The following is an 18262-nucleotide window of genomic DNA, read 5'->3' as shown; positions in this document are numbered from 1 at the left end:
CTGTTTGAGACGTGTTTCACTATGTGTCTTGGCTAGTACATTGTTAAGGAATTGGGGAAGTTCCTCGACTAATGCAAACCTGTTTGGGCTCAGAATGCTAGCTATCAGAAGAAACATCTTGCATTTGTGTGTGCAGTGTTGGAATGGTCCAGTGCTCCAATGTAAGTTTTTCTTATTTCCAGGTTTTACAAGAATCCAACCTTCATATTTTAGGAGAATCAGGTGCTCTTTAAAACCATCAAAACTATATTTTACCTCATCAGCAGTTTTCTAGCACAGAAAAACTCTCATTTTTTCTAAATGATTCCATGTCCCAGCATTCTTTGCTGAGGTATATCCGCTCTGTATTCATTCCATTTGAGTCTATTACTCAAACATAATGGAAGATCCTTGGCACTCAGAGTAGATTATCTCCATCCACTGTGTGAAAGACTATGCTTGTCATCCCCCAATCATAACACTTATCCATAAGTCTTTTTTTTCCTCATTCATTACCACCCTCCCCTTTCCGGTATAAATGACCTGAATGTGCTGAGATGACTTAAGACCTTGCTTCTTCTTCTACTTCCAAATTCTGTTCTCACTTTTCCACTGAAACCCTTCACTTTGCTGACAAGGTTAAAGAGAATGGGAGAGGAATGAGAAGTGCCTGAAGGGGAAGAGCATATCTTGCAAGATCTCTCTACTTGCATGTCTAGCCTGACCAGACATGAGCCCAGTGTCCTGGAATGAGAGGCAACTGGAAATCCCTGCCTATGACCCATTTTCTAATCAAGAAGTCACTAGTTCAAGGATTGGAAACAACCCTGGGTCAGTCTGTGGTATTTATTGAGCAGTCACTGTGTGCAGAGCACTGTACTAAGAGCTTGGGGGAGTACAATACAACAGAGTTGGTGTGGAAAAAACATGGGCGTGGGAATCAGTCGACCTGAGTAATTCCAGCTCTGCTTCATGTCCACTGTGTGATCTTGGGTAAGTCACTGCAATTTTCTGTGCCTCAATTACCCCAGTGGAGATTAAATCCTATTCCCCCCCTACTTAGACTGAACCACATTTGGGACAGGAACTGTGTCCAACTTGATTAACTTGTATAGCATTTAGAACAAGCCTTGGCACACAGTAATTGCTTACCTAGTACCAGAATTATCATTATCAAGGGGAGAGATAGAAAATAATTTGAGACCATTATATGAGAAATGCTTCTGTTGAATCAGACCAATGGGCCATCCAGCCCACATTCTGTCTCCAACAATAACAGATTAATCAGTCAATCAATCAATCGTATTTATTGGGCACTTACTGTGTGCAGAGCACTGTACTAAGCACTCGGGAAGTACAAGTTGGCAACATATAGAGACAGTCCCTACCCAACAGTGGGCTCACAGTCTAAAAGGGGGAGATGGACTGATGGTTGGAGAAGCAGTATAATGGTGGCCTTCTGGCCCCCCATCCTCATAGTTATAGGTGGGTTAGCTAACATTCCTAACTTTTCCCTTCTACAATCATCATGGTTCTATGAGCCATGAATCAATGTAAACATTTTTTGAGTTTTCTAACTTAAAAGCAGTGATATTTGGTAAGTGCTTACTATCTGCCAAGCACTATACTAAGTGCTGGTTAAATGCCTGTTCCATATGGGGCTCACAAACTAGGTGCAAAGGAGGACAGGTACTTAATCCCCATTTTATGGATGAGGAGACTGAGCCACAGAGACAATAAATGCTGTGACCTAAAACCCAAGATCACACGGCCGGCAAGTGGGGGGAGCCAGGATTAGAACCCAGCTCCTCTGACAACCCGGACTGTGTTCTTGCCACTGTGCCGAGCTATTTCTTTAACTTTTCCTGTAGAAATGAACTGCTGGTCATGGGCCACTTATCCATGAATATGGCTAAGCCTTCCTTGAACCTATTGCAATGGCTCAACAGAACTAAAAGTGAGACTCCCTAGACCCTGTATTCCTCCTTATAAATAGAGGTCAGGTCACAGTGATGCTCCTCCAATCCTATAATTGTTATAGAAACTTTACCCAGTGGGTTGAGATTTAAACACAACATTTGGGAGATTATTAATAGGATTATTTTTTTTGAGACAAAAATTAGATTTCAATTTTAATTTAAAAATAGCATTTTATTCTGGCTTCTCTTTAAACAATGATTCATGTAACCTGTAAATTCCTTGAAGATAGGGGTTTTCTCTACATATTTTATTTTTAATAATAATTAATAACTATCATGGTACTTGTTAAACACTTACTATGTGCCAAGCACTGTTCTAAGCACAGGGGTAGATACAAGCTAATCAGGTTGGACACAGTCCCTGACCCACATGGGGCTCACAGACAGAATCCCCGTTTTACAGATGAGGTAACCAAGGCAAGAGAAGTTAAATGACTTGCCCAAATTTACACAGCAGACATGTGGCGGAGCCAGGATTAGAACCCAGTTCCTTCTGAATCCCAGGCCCATGCTCTATCCATTAAGCCATGTTGCTTCCATTGCGCTCTCCCAAGTGCTTAGTACAGTGCTCTGCACTCAATCAATCAATGGTATTTATTGAGTGCTTACTGTGTGCAGAACGCTGTACTACGCACTTGGGATAATACAATACAGAGCTAGTAGACACGTTCCCTGTCCACAAGTTTACAGTCTAAAGGGGGGAGACACCAATTGACACTACTGATTGATTAAGACTGATGAGAGGTATGGGGTGTGTGTTTCTGGGATACAACCATGGGTCCCAAAGAATAAACAGAGAAAGCAGAGTTTCCATAAGTTTCACCTTTACAGCTGATGAGCCTAAAACTAAGCTTAGTGCACCCAGCCTAGATATTAATCCCTGAAAAGACAATTAACAGGCTCAGTGCTGGTTGTGTTATGTTGGCTGAATAACCTCTGAGCACCACATAGCACCATGGCCCAGCATCCTGTAGGTAGCATCTGGATGCCCGAGAGACACGGCCTTGTTTTTTTCCAAGTTGTTTTTTTTTTTTTTTAGATGAAGTTGGGAGAAGAAATTGTGATAAAATTGAGTAAAATCCCCCAAATCCTTATCTTAGTTACATTCCTACCAGTTGTTCTATAAATTTCCCCTCTAGATTCCTCTGGAGTTCTTGGATGGATGCCATCTCGTCCTAGTGATTTGCTTATTATTTTAGTCTAAAGCACTGTGCTTGATCACTACCATGTCATCCGCTGCCCCTGAAGTGAATTTTATGAGAAACAATTTTGTGTTGGAACAAAACTAAGGTTTTCCCCTCGTGAAGCCTGAGCAAAATAATTCACTGATTTTCTAGATGATCTTTTCAACTTTAAATTCACCTCATATACCACTAGAGGCCCCACTGATCCCTCACTGATTGGGCTATATTTCAAGAAGGTTTTAATTTTAGATTTGGCATCCCGGGCCACCTCTCATTCCTTTTCGGCCGACCTAATTTCCTGTTTGCACCTAACCTCCCACCTTTTATCGAAAGTCGTGCTCTCCAGATTCATTTATCCATTTTTTAAAAGTTGATCTTTTCCATACAGTGACTTTTCACACTGGCAGTTCAACAGTCATATTTTGATTTGCTCACCTGATTTGCTTTCTGGATTATTTTGTTTTGTGATGGACTGTATTAGGATGCTTCTTACCAAACCACTCCCCACCACACTTCTGGAATGTGATTTTTATTTTTAGATGCTCTTCTCACTTTCTTCCTGATCTAGACTGTGAGCCCACTGTTGGGTAGGGACTGTCTCTATATGTTGCCAATTTGTACTTCCCAAGCGCTTAGTACAGTGCTCTGCACACAGTAAGCGCTCAATAAATACGATTGATGATGATGATGATGATCTCACAATTCCTCTTGCTAGCAAGACACTTCCAACATGGATACCCCTCTGGCACATCAACTGAACTCCACACAAAATGCTCTCCTCTATCTAAAAATTTTGACAAATCAAATTGATAACATAGCCATTTTCCCTTTCTCTACAGTCCACGATTTTGGAATTAATCTCCTCACTCTCATTTAATCCTTACATCCAGTTTCTTGCTAAATCCAGTCAGTTTTCTCTCCAAAACTGTTGGGATCCAGAGAAAAACTAGGGTTCTGTCTAGGCTATGTGGCTGTATATCATCAAATGAGGGCTCAAAGGACTGATCACCCTAGGCTCGACAACTCCAAGGCAGGTATGGTTTGAAGACCCTCCCTCAAGCTACTCCTATAGATGACTGTATTAGCTCCAGTGGCCACAATTAAGCTAAACCCATGGGCAGTCAAGAGAAAAAAAAAACTGGATTTAATTTGGAAAACATATAAAAACACAGAGTTTTGATGGAGAGGTTGGCAAAATAATTAGCTATGACTCCTGAGGGTTTTTAAGACTGATTAATGCACCACCTACCTATAAATAAATCCTAATAATCAGTCACATGAACAACTGAAACCTGAGTTGGGCTGAAATTATCCACCCATGATGCGTAGAACCAAGTTAACCCACACTAAGCTTCATTTGTTTCCTAGGAGCATGTGGTGAACTTGGCCTTAGATCATTCCAGACTGTAATTAAAACCTCCCACCTTCTCCCCACCCCCCAGCTAAAGAGCACTAATTTTCACTTTTCTCTCCCCACTGAAGCTCAGCTCCAACCTTCCCCACCCCACTCAGATTGCTTTTTACTCTATTAGGTAAAATCCAATTCATTTCCAAATTATTCCCAAGGATCCTGGAAGAGGGAGAAGAAGGTGGTAGGGAGGGAGGACTGTCTTGTCTTATGCTGTCGAGTCATCTCCGACCTATAGAGATGCCATGGACACATCTCTTCCAGAACGTCCCACCTCCATCTGCAATCGTTCTGGTAGTCTATCCATACAGTTTTCTCGGTAAAAATCCAGAAGTGGTTTACCATTGCCTCCTTCCGCACGGTAAACCTGAGTCTCCACCCTTAATTCACTCCTATGCCGTGGCTGCCCAGCACAGGTGAGTTTTGACTTGTAGCAGATTGCCTTCCACTTGCTAGCCACTGCCCAAGCTATTCAATACCTGTTCTGCCTCCTATTCAGACTGTGAACCCCAAGTTGGACCTGATTACCTAGTATCTACCCAGCACTCAAAAGTGCTTGACACAAAATGCACACCTAATAAATACCACAATTATTATTATAGGTGCTCTGAAGCTGTGGGGGGTATAAATATCAAATGCTTCATTTATTCATTCAATTGTATGACGTGCTTACTGTGTGCAAAGCACAGTACTAAGCACTTGGGAGAGTACGATATAACAACAAACAGACACATTCCTGCCCACAGTGATCTCACAGTCTAGAGGGGGAGGCAGACATTAATATAAGTGAATAAATACATGAATAAATAAATACATTTCAGATATATGCATATGTGCTATGCAGATGGGAGGGAGGACGAATGAAGGAGAAAATAAGAACGATGCAGAAGGGAGTGGGAGAAGAGAGGAGGGGTTAGTCAGGGAAGAGGAGGGCTTAGTCAGGGATATTGATCAGAATGCATAAGCAACACAGAGGGTAGAGCTGGTAAGGGAAATAAGCACGGAGCCAGGAAAGGACTCGGAAGAGATGTGGGTTTATGAGGGCTTAGAAAGTGGGGAGAGTGGTGGTCTGGCATTTATGGAAGAGGAGGGAGTTCCATGCCAGAGGGAGGACCTGGGCAACCAGTCGTTGATGAGATAAGAAGTCCATACTTCACTCTGCTGCTCAGCTCATCATTCTAATGTGTTCTGAACACATTTCTCCAGTCAATGGCATTGATTGAGCACTTACTACGTGCAAAGTGCTGTACTAAGTGCTTGTGAGAGTACATTTCGTGTTGGTAGTCACATCCCCTGCCCACAGGAACCTTACCAACTAGAGACGGAGATAGGCATTGCTATAGACAAATAAGTTACGGATCTATGCCTGTGTTGTGGGGCTGAGGGTGAGATACATATCAAGTGCTTAGAGGGGACAGATCCAAATGCAAAATCAATGAAGAAGGTAAGAGGGAAAAAAGTGGAGAAGACCTCTTAGAAGAAATGTGATTTTAATAACTACTCTACACTCCTAATAAACCAGATTACCCTTATCGCTGGTTAAAACACTCCTACGATTGTAATCTCCCAAAATTTATCCTTCCACCTCAATTACACTCTTTGCTCCTCTCCAGTCAAACTAGCCACAGTGCCTTGTTTTCATCTCTCTCCCTGCTGATCTATTTATTATTCACGCCATCTCTTCTACCAGGCATTCCCTTTCCCTGCACATCTGGTGGACCACTGCTGCCTCCATCATCAAAGGCCTTCTGAAATCACATTTTTTCCTGGAGACTTTCCCTGACTAATCTCTCATCTCCCCACCCTATTTCCTGAGCTATTGCTACTTCAGCATTTCCATGTCATTTAAACATTTGTTGCTTTCCCCTACCTGTAATGTATTTTGGTGTCTGTCTACTTCTCCCATTATACAATAAACTCCTTGAGGGCAGGAATTATGTCTATTAGCTTTATTGAACTCTCCCATACACTTAGTATGTACCATGCTCTCCATGAAGTGCTGAAAAAATATTATTGGTTTTTTAATTGATTATCCATTCATCTTTTCTTCCAACAGTACTCTTGACTATAGGCTTTAAAGAACTCCATCAGCTCTCTCCTTCTTACATATTCACTCTCTTCTCCTACTAGAGCCCAGCTCCCTCTTTTCAATCCTTCCAAGCTCACTTTCATACTGTGCTGGGTTTTCAGCACTTCCACCTCCAACCCCTGACTCACACACTCATCTTCCTGCCTGGAATTCCCTCCTGTTTTGAATCTGCCAGACCACAGCTCTCTAAAATTCTTCTAAAATCCCATTTACTCTGAAACATTCCCCAATTCTTTAATTTTTTTATCTCTCAAATTGCTCCTCCATCAACACTTTTGCTATAATCTCTGCACTTTTACTCCTCTTTAGCACTTTTCCTTAACACTATGTTCCATTTTACTTTGGTACATGTCACTTCACATTCTTTATTAGCACATATGAATAATAACTGTGGTATTTGTTAAGCGCTTACTATGTACCAAACGGTGTACCAAGCACTGGGATAGGTAGAGTATAGGCAAATCAGACACAGTTCCTGTCCCAGATGGGGCTTACAGTCTAAGTGGAGAGAAAATGGATACTTGATCCCCATTTTATAGCAGGAAGCTGAGGCACAGAGATGTAAATTGACTGATGGAAGGTCACAGAGCAGGGAAGTGGCTGAGTTTAGAATTCAAACCTAGATCTCCTCCTGACTCCTAGTGCTTTTTTAACTGGGTCATGCATATTACTTTCACCTTCCTTAGCACTCGTGCATATTTGTTCACTCAATTTATTTAGACAATGTTGTAAATACTTTCATGCTTACCTCCATCCTGTTAGCATGTAAGCTTCAGATTGGCAGAGACCACATCATTTTGTTATTCTGCACTGCCCAAGAACAAAGTACAGGCTCCACTCCAAGTGGGAACTCAATAAAAGCCCCTAGTATTGCTATTTAAACACTTCTTTCCACTATTGGTAAGTTATTTTATATCTCCCCTGCCAGAATGAAAGCTTATTGTGTGCAAGGATCATGTCTTCACTGCATTTTTCCAAGGGCTTAATGAAGAGCTCTACACAAAGTAGGTGTTCAATAAATAATTATGATTTTTGTTAAGTACTTACAAAGTGCCTGGCACTCTACTATGCGCTGGGGTAGATACAGGCAAATCAGGTTGGATACAGTCCCCGTCCCTCATGGGGCTCACAGTCTTAATCTCCATTGCACACATAAGGGAAAGGGGCACAGGGAAGTGATGTGACTTCCTCAGAGTCACCCATCAGACAAGTGGCAGAGCTGGGATTAGAACCCAGGTCCTTCTGACTCCCAGGCGCATGCTGTATCCACTAGGCCATGAATCAATTGATTGTTTCTTGCCTATCATCTTTTACAGAAGACACGGTGATCACATGGCTTCATTCCCCAGGTTTCAGGATTGTCTAGGTTGACCAAGCTGTATAATTCAAAATCTCAAAAGCTTGCCTCAACCTCTGGGCTGTCTGAGGTTCAAATACTTCTGAATTCTACTTCCCAGCACACTTCATTCATTCATTCAACTGTATTTATTAAGCACTTACTGTGTGCACAACACAGTACTAAGCGCTTGGGAAAGTACAGTGCAACAATAAACAGTGACATTCTCTGCCCACAACGAGCTTACAGTCTAGAGTGAGGAAGGCAGTCATCAATACAAGTAAAATTACAGCTATATACATAAGTGCTGTGGGGCTTGATGGTGGGGAAGAGCAAAGGGAGCAAGTCAGGGTGATGCAAAAGGGAGTGTGAGATGAGGAAAAATGGGGTTTAGTCTGGGAAGTCCTCTTGGAGGAGATGTGCCTTCAATAAGGGTTTCGAGTGGGGGAGAGTCTCTTCAACCAGCCACTTTGTACCTAGATCTCATCCACTAACTCTAATCTAAGGTCAGACTCACGGAAACAGCCACCAGGGATGCATCATTTGACAACCTTTTTCTTCAGTTCATTCATTCATTCATTCAATCGTATTTATTGAGCGCTTACTGTGTGCAGAGCACTGTAGTAAGCGCTTGGGAAGCACAAGTTGGCAACACATAGAGACGGTCCCTACCCAACAATGGGCTCACAGTCTAGAAATTCTGTTCTATTTCTTTCTCTTAAATTCAGAAGAGCCAAAAGAGCTTCACTGAGCAGGTGCAGATCCTTTTCCATCATTGCCTTCTTCTGCCTTTAGCATTATGTACATTTGCACCCTTCCTCAGCACTTATGTATAGATTAACATGTAATTCAACCGTCAATGACTTACTGAACTATTTCATGCTACTACCTATTAGGTCCTTGTTCGTTCTCCGGCTCCCACTCTTTGAGGTCAGAGACCATGTCTTTAATTCTGATGTACTCTCCCAAATCAATCAATCAATCAATCAATCGTATTTATTGAGCGCTTACTATGTGCAGAGCACTGTACTAAGCGCTTGGGAAGTACAAATTGGCATCACATAGAGACAGTCCCTACCCAACAGTGGGCTCACAGTCTAAAAGAGTGGGCTCACAGTCTAAAAGCTTAATGCTTAATGCTTAATGCAGTCCAAATGCTTAATGCAGTGCTCTGTGCCCTGTAATCATCAAATTGTCGGGAAGAGGTTCTAATTCCCAGCTCTGCCACTTGTCTGCTGTGGGACCTTGGACAAGTCACTTTACTTCTCTGTGATTCAGTTACCTTATCTGTAAAATGGAGATTGAGACTGTGAGCCCCACAGTGGGACAGGGGCTGTGTCCAACCTGATTTTCTTATATACACTCATTCATTCATTCATTCATTCAATTGTATTTATTGAGTGCTTACTGTGTGCAGAGCACTGTACTAAGCGCTTTGGAAGTACAAGATGGTCCCTACAAGTACAAGATATAGAGATGGTCCCTACCCAAGAGTGGGCTCACAGTCCAGCTTTTAGTACAATGCCTAGTAGATAGTAAACACTTAACAGAGACCACAATTATTAATATTGTTATTAAGAGGAGGAATCTCAGAGTTTCACGGATTGCTGACATGATGCTCCTATAGCTGACCCATGCTTGGGAAGAGGAAAGGCACTATCATTTCATTAAAGAGCTTTACTTCAACTACATTAATTATTGGACATGAATATGCATTTTGGAGAATGGTATTATTGTGAGAAAAATTTGACTTTTCTGGATCCCATTTAGATATTAGTCCATGTCTACATAGCTCTAGACTGTAAGCTCTTTGTGGGCAGGGAATGTTTCTATCAACTCTGCTATGTTGTACTCTCCCAAGTCCTTAGCACAGTGCTCTGCCCACAGTCAGTACTCAATGTATATGACTGATAGTTGAGGAAGCGAGACCTCTGGCTATAAAAGTTGAAAATTTCTTCTGCAGAACTTCAGATGCAATCTCATGCTAGGATCCTGGGAGTAGGAAGAAAGAGAAGATGCCAAGGTGAAAGCTTTAGGGAAGAACAGGAAGTGGAATGATGTTATTCAGAAAAATATCTTCTGAGTCAGGATCAGTCTTGACGTCTGAAGCCATTGAGATCAGCTCCACCCATTTGGACTAACTACAGAAGATAAAGTTTCATCTTCCACTGCAACTTCCTCAGCTGTAATCATCATTTCCTCTTTGAATGCCTCCCAAAGGCCAATACCACTACAGGATATAACGATTCCACAAATATAAACAATAGTCATACGAGCCCTCCAGGACTTGACACAAATGCAGCTTTGTTTGTAGAACTGTGTGTGCATATAGAAAAAGAGAAGAAAATAAAAGAGGAACAGTAGAGCAAGAGACATCAACCTTCATATCCACTTGAAGATGCTCAGATAAACAGCGGTGTCCAACTCCCTAAAAGGCTGTGAGACCTGACCTAATTGTGGTATTTGTTAAACACTTACTGTGTGCCAGACACTGTTCTAAGCGCTGGGGTAGATACAAGCTAATCGGGTTGGAAACAGTCCCTGTCCATGTGGGGCACATAGTATTACTCCCCATTTTACAGATGAGGGAACTAAGGCCCAGAGAATTTTAGTGACTTGCCTAAGGTCGGACAGCAGACAAGTGGCGGAGCCAGGATTAGAACCCAGGTCCTTCTGACTCTCAGGCCCATCCTCTACCCACTAGGCCACTTTGTATCCAGCTCCTTGAGCAGCTTCACCAGCATCAATTACAAAAATGCTCATCACAATGTAGCATGGCGTGGCCATGGGTTTATTCTTATTGAACCATTTCCATTCATTCATTCACTCAATCGCATTTATTGAGTGTTTACTGTATGCAGAGCACTGTACTAAGCTCTTGGGAGAGTACAATATAATATTCCCTAATGCTCATCACAATGTAGCATAGCATTCCCATCGGTTTATTCTTATTCAACCATTTCCATTCATTCATTCAATCACATTTATTGTGTGATTACTGTGTGTACAGCACTGTACTAAGCTCTTAGGATAGTACAATATAACACTCCCTAATGCTCATCACAGTGTAGAATGGAATGCCCATCGGTTTATTCTTATTCAACCATTTCCATTCATTCATTCGATCACATTTATTGAGTGCTTACTGTGTGCAGAGCACTGTATTAAGCTCTTGGGAGAGTACAATATAACATTTCCTTCCCACAACGAGGACCTCTTGCACCACTGCCTCCCTTATCTTTCATCCCCATAACCCCATTAAGATGTGGCCTGTGGAACTCCTGCTCTCTTGTGAACAGATTCCCCCTTATGCTTGCTCATTTCCTATCCCAGTTGCTGCCCTCCTCACTGCCATTGAGTCCTGGTTGGCTCCAGACACTGTTCATTCATTCAATCATATTTATTGAGCACTTACTATGTGCAAAGCACTGTACTGAGCATTTGGAAAGTACAATTCAGCAACAAAGAGAGACAATCCCTGCCTACAACGGGCCTACAATCAGGGGGCGGGGGGAGGGAGACAGACATCAAAACAAGTAAACAGGCATCAATATAAATAAATAGAATTATGGATATATACATAAGTGCTGTGGAACAGGGGTTGGAAAAGGAAAGGGAGCGAGTCGAGGTGACGTGGAAGAGACGAGGAGCTGAGGAAAAGGGGGCTTAGACTGGGAAGACCTCTTGGAGGAGGTGAGACTTCAGGAGGGCTTTGAAGGGGGGAAGAGTGATTGGCTTATTTGAGGAGGGAGGGCGTTCCAGGCCAGAGTAGGACGTGGGCCAGGGGTCGGCAGTGAGACAGGAGAGATTGAGGCACAGTGAGAAGCCAGAGGAGCAGAATGTGCTGACTGCTGTCTCCCTCACTGTTTTTCTTCAAAGGGCCTCACGTTCTCCCATGCCCACAAACTCATAGTGAAAGAGAGAGGAGTTGGCCTGCTTCTTGCTCTCCAGTGTCCCTTTAATCAATCAATCAATGAATCAATTGTATTTATTGAGCGCTTACTGTGTGCAGAGCACTGTACTAAGCGCTTGGGAAGTACAAACTGGCAACATATAGAGACAGTCCCTACCCAACAGTGGGCTCACAGTCTAGAAGGGGGAGACAGAGAACAAAACCAAACATACTAACAAAATAAAATAAATAGAATAGATAGATACAAGTAAAATAAATAAATAGAGTAATAAATATGTACAAACATATATACATCCCATCCATTCAATTACTTGTCTTCCCTTCCTTTGAAGCCTGCATCATGATAATGATAATGGTATTTGTTCAGCACTTACTACGTGTCAAGCACTGTATTAAACAGTGGAGTAAACACAAAATCAGGTTGGACACAGTCCTTATCCAATATGGGACTCATAGTCTAAGTGGAAGGGAGAGCAGGTATTGAATCCCCATTTTACAGATAAGAAAACTGAGGCACAGAGAAATTAAGTAACTTCCCCAAGGTCACACAGCAGGCAAGTGTCAGAGCAGGGATTCCTCTGAATCCCAGGCCCGTGCTCTTTCTGATAGGCCACAATGCTTCATCTCTACCATACACTACAACTTCTAGTTGCAGTCACCTACTGCCTGCACCCCCTATTTTCTAAGAGATTTTGGTACTTTCCTACTCTCTTTCCCCTCTCCTTCACTGATCCTCAGGAACTTCCACAGATATTGAAGTGACTCACTTCTTCCCCTTATTTTTATGCTATTTGTTAAGTGCTTACTAAATGGCAGGTACTATACTAAGAGCTGGGGTGGATGCAAGATAATCGAGTTGGACACAGTCCCTTTCCCACATAGGGTTCACATCCTTCATCCCTATTTTACAGATTAGGAAAATGAGACACAGAGAAGTTAAATGACTTGTCCAAGATCACACAGCAGACCTCCTCAACTCGAGCCACCTTACCTACTCATCAAACTGAATGCATCATTTTAGACTGTGAGCCCACTGTTGGGTAGGGACTGTCTCTATATGTTGCCAATTTGTACTTCCCAAGCACTTAGTACAGTGCTCTGCACATAGTAAGTGCTCAATAAATATGATTGATGGTGATGATGATATCAACATTATGCAGAGGGTCAACTTAGGTTTGCACATACACACACACACACAATTTATATGTGATGACCAGTTCATGGACAACAGTAGACTGAATTCCAAAACCTCAGTGGTTGTGACTATTATCAACTGAAGAATGATCGATCATATTTACTGAGCATTTACTGTGTTCAGAGCACTTTGGTAAGTGCTTGGGAGAGTACAATTTAACAGAGTTGGTAGACATGCTCCTTGTCCACAATGAGCATTCAATTCAGTCTAGGGGGGAAAGACAGATGTTAATATAAATTAATTACAGATATGTAAATAAGCAAATTAAACCAAAGTGGTCTTTGAAAGGCCAAATGACTCAACTTAGATTAGCATATTGTGGACACATAATCAGGACGACTTAATTATCTGGAGAAGACACTAATGCTAGGAAAAGTTCAGGGAAAACATGGATGAGGCAGACCAGCAACTGGATGGGTAGACACCATAACAACGATAACAGAAGAACCATTAGAAAGGTTGTGGATTATGGTAGAGGACAGAACATTCTGGAGAAGTTATATCCATAGAGTCACTATGAATCAGAAATGACTCAATGGCATTTATTATTATTATTATTATTAATAATAATAATAATAATGAACATAAGTGATACAGAGATGAGGGAGAGATGAATAAAAGGTGCATATCCAAGTGCAAGGGTGACACAGAAGGGAGTGGGGAAGAGGAAATGAGGCTTAATCAGGGAAAGCCTCTTGGAGGAGATGTGCTTTTAATAAGGCTTTGAAGGTGGGGAGCATGATCATCTGTCGAATATGATGAGGGAGGGCATTCCAGACCAGAGGCAGGACATGGACAAGAGATCAGCAGCAAGATAAATGAGATCAAGGCACAGTGAATAGATTGGCATTAGAGGAACAACGTATGCAGGCTGGGTTGTAGTAGGAGAGTATAGCAAGGCGAGGTTAAGAGGGAGCAAGGTGATGGAGTGCTTAAAAGCCAATGGTAAGAAGTTTCTGCTTGATGCGGAGGTGTATGGGCAACCACTGGAGGTTCTTGAAGAGTGGGGAAATGTGGACTGAATATTTTTGTAGAAAAATGATCTGGGTAGCAGAGTGAAGTATGGTTTGGAGTGGGGAGAGATAGGAGGCAGGAAGATCAACAAAGAGGCTGATACAATAATCAAGGCAGGTTAGGATAAGTGATTGGATTAACATGGTAGCAATTTGGATGGAAAAGGCAGATTTTAGCGATGTTATGAAGGTCAAACCAAAAAGATTTAGTGATGGATTGAATATGTGGGTTGAATGAGAGAGGCAAGGATATCACCAAAGTTATGGGCTTCTAGGACAGGGAGAATGGTGGTGTTGTCCACAGTGATGGGAAATTTAGGTGGAGGACAGGGTTTGGGTGGAAAGATAAGGAGTTCTGTTTTGGATATGTTAAGTTTGAGGTGTGCATGGGACATTCAAAGTAAAAATGTCCTATAGTCAGGAGGAAATGAGACTGCAGAGAAGAAAGAGATCGGGGCTGAAGACATAGATTTCGGAATCATCTCTTTGTGGATAAAGATCAAAGTTGAAGCCATGGGAGTGAATGAGTTCTCCAAAGGAGTGGGGGTAGATGGAAAATAGAAGGGGACCTAGAAGTGAGCCTGAGGGACTCCTATAGTTAGCGGGTGGGAGGCAGTACGGAAGTAGGAGTGAAATGTGTGAGCTGGGGTGTACTGGAAGAGGAACAAGGTTATGTAGGGAAGAGAGGGAACAGATTGAAGTATGGACTGGAGGGAGGGAGATTATCTAGGAAGTGGATGCAATGTAGTTGAGGCAGGATTTGTCGAGTGCTTGGATTAGAACGGAGACAGTTTGGTTGGCGATGAAGGGGCATATTTGAGAAAAACTATGAAGAAAAAACCAACAGTATTTGACAACATACTGAAAAGAGAGAGAAAGAGAAAGAGAGAGAGAGAGAGAGAGAGAGAGAGAGAGAGAGAGAGAGAGAGAGGTCAATGATTTGGTTGGTATTAAACAAAATTCAAGATCCATGATGTGATAGATGAATGTGATATGGATAACTGCAAGGTCAGTTGGGTTGATAAGACCTAGAAGTAACCTTAGGGATTCATCTTCTCTTTCCATGTCTGTGGTTAAGACCTGCTTTCCAGAAAAATCTAGACCATTAAGAAATGGACAGTGTCTTTAGCCCAGAGCAGGAGGTGGGTAACCCCAACACCTAGGATTCCATTATGATCAGTTATAATAATGATAATAATAATAATAATTTTGGTATTTAAGTTTATTCATTCATTCAATCACATTTATTGAGCGCTTACTGTGTGCAGAGCACTGTACTATGCGCTTGGGAAATACAAGTTAGCAGCATATAGAGGCGGTCCTTACCCAACAAAATTAACGCCAGCTAAGTTCTTACTATATGCCTAACACTGTACTAAATGCTGGGATGGATACAAGTAAATTGGGTTGGACACAGTCCCTGACTCATTGGGGCTCTCAATCTTAATCACCATTTTATAAGTGAGGTAACTGAAGCACAGAGAAGTTAAGTGATTTGCCCACGGTCACACAGCAGACAAATGGCAGAGCAGGGATTAGAACCCATGTCCTTCTAGGCTCTCTTTGTACAAAAAGAGCACTTTTATCAGCCTTGGGAGAGAGAAGGGAGATGTTGGGATTGAGGCTAGTTGTACAACCTCACCAAGGGAGGGTTATGATACTGAGAAGAGGAGCACAGTGCAGTGAAAATGGTTTCAGGAAGATGGCATAACTTGCAGGCCCACATGAAAAGAGAAGAGAAGACCAAATACCACAAAGCAAAGCCCTTTGCCAAAGCCTGGGTTAGGGCCCCAAGAAAGCTGAAATCAGGCACCAGAGCATCGTATTACCCAGAGCTGTTCCATCTGTTATGTTCATCTAGTTCAATTCCTTCTTTGGATTGTGGTTATTTCCGAAGCCTCAAAAGCTCGGTGAGGTTCCCATCTTGCAGTAACACACCCTAGTCTCTTGCAGTAATGCCAGCGCTAACTAGGTTTTGCTTGCCTCTGGATCCCAAAGCCTTTTGCAGGCTTTCCTGAACCGAAAGGACATTTCTGGAAGGAAGTAGAAAGATGTACAGATTCATTCAATCATATTTATTGAGTGCTTACTATGTGCACAGCACTGTACTAAGCACTTGGGAAGTACAAGTTGGCAACATATAGAGACGGTCCCTACCCAACAGTGTGCTCACAGTCTAGAAGGGGGAGACAGAGAACAAAACCAAACATATTAACAAAATCAAATAAATAGAATAAATATGTACAAGTAAAATAAATAGAGTAATAAATACGTACAAACATATATACATATATACAGGTGCTGTGGGGAAGGGAAGGAGGTAAGGCGGGGGGACGGAGAGGGGGAGGAGGGGGAGAGGAAGGAGGGGGCTCAGTCTGGGAAGGCCTCCTGGAGGAGGTGAGCTCTCAGTAGGGCCTTGAAGGGAGGAAGAGAGCAAGCTTGGCGGATGTGGGGAGGGAGGGCATTCCAGGCCAGGGGGATGACATGGGCCAGGGGTCGACGGCGGGACAGGCGAGAATGAGGCACGGTGAGGAGATTAGCGGCAGAGGAGCAGAGGGTGCGGGCTGGGCTGGAGAAGGAGAGAAGGGAGGTGAGGTAGGAGGGGGCGAGGTGATGGACAGCCTTGAAGCCGAGGGTGAGGAGTTTCTGCCTGATGTGTAGGTTGATCATTATTCCAATCCTCCAGAAGAGAAAGATGAGATGGGGAGAAATGACACAATAGAGCTCAATCAACCAACCCGTCAATAGCATTTACTGAACACTACATTAAGCATTTGAGAGAGTTCAATACCATATAGTTTTTAGGTAGTCTAGAGGGAGTGGCAGGGAGTAAAATCAATTACACATGTAGAAGTGACATAGTGCTGAGGGTAAGTGACACGGGGCTGAGGGTGGGGTAAATATCAAGGGCTTAAAGGATACAGATCCAAGTGCATTGGCAATGAAGAAGGGAGAGTGAGTGGGGGAAAATGAAGGCTTAGTCCGGAAAGGCCACTTGGAGGAGATATGATTTTAGGAGGGCTTTGAAGATGGGAAGAGTGGTGGCTTGTCAGATATGAAGGTGGAGGGAGTTCCAGGCCAGAGGGAAGATATGGGAGAGGTGTCGAAGGCAAGGTAGAAGAGATCGGGGTACAGTGAGTAAGTTGGTTTCAGAGGAGTGACATGTGAGGGTTGGGTCATAGTAGAAAACCACACGAAGTAGCCCAACAACATACACGAAGTCAAGGTATTCATTCATTCAATCATATTTATTGAGTGCTTACTGTGTGCAGAGCACTGTACTAAGCGCCTGGGAGAATACAATACAACAATAAACTGAAACATTCCCTGCCCAAAACAAGCTTACAGTCTTGGGGGTGGGGGGAGAGAGACATGGCTCAGTGGAAAGAGCCCGGGCTTTGGAGTCAGAGGTCATGGGTTCAAATCCTGGCTCCACTACTTGTCAGATGTGACTTTGGGCAAGTCACTTCACTTCTCTGGGCCTCAGTTACCTCATCTGTAAAATGGGGATGAAGACTGTGAGCCCCCCGTGGGACAACCTGATCACCTTGTAACCTCCCTAGCACTTAGAACAGTGCTTTGCACATAATAAACACTTAATAAATGCTATCATTATTATTATTATTAAAACTAATAAATTACAGATATGTACATAAATGTTTGGGGGCTGGGAAGGGGGATGAACAAAGAGAACAAGTCAAGGCAACACAGAGGGAGTGGGAGAAGACAAAGGAGAATTTAGTCAGGGAAGGCCTCTTGGAGGAGATGTGCCTTCAGATAGGCTTTAAAGTGGGGGAGAGTAATTGTTGGATATGAGGAGGGAGGGTGTTCCAGGTCAGAGGCAGGATGTGGGTGAGGAGTCAGGGGCAAATAGATGAAATCAAGGCACAATAAGAAGGTTAGCCTTAGAGTCAGAGAGTCAGCTAGAATTAAAATGTAACCATTAACCAGCCTGCCATAGGTCATTCTGAAACCCAGTTTGAATACTTCTGACTCTGGATCACCTTGCCTGAAACATTGTTCATTTTCCTTGGGAGACTGCAGAGCCTCATCTGTGCTTTCATTTGAGATGTGGCTATTTCTCTTCTAGAACCCATCTTCTAAAAGGGTGTTGGCCGTATGAAACTTCCCATATGTTATTTCCCCAAGCTCAATACTATAGGTTG

Source organism: Tachyglossus aculeatus, chromosome 4 (assembly GCF_015852505.1).
Source record: "Tachyglossus aculeatus isolate mTacAcu1 chromosome 4, mTacAcu1.pri, whole genome shotgun sequence".
In the NCBI taxonomy this organism is placed as follows: Eukaryota; Metazoa; Chordata; class Mammalia; order Monotremata; family Tachyglossidae; genus Tachyglossus; species Tachyglossus aculeatus.
The sequence above is the reverse complement of the archived record's forward strand: the minus strand, read 5'-3'. Positions refer to the sequence as shown.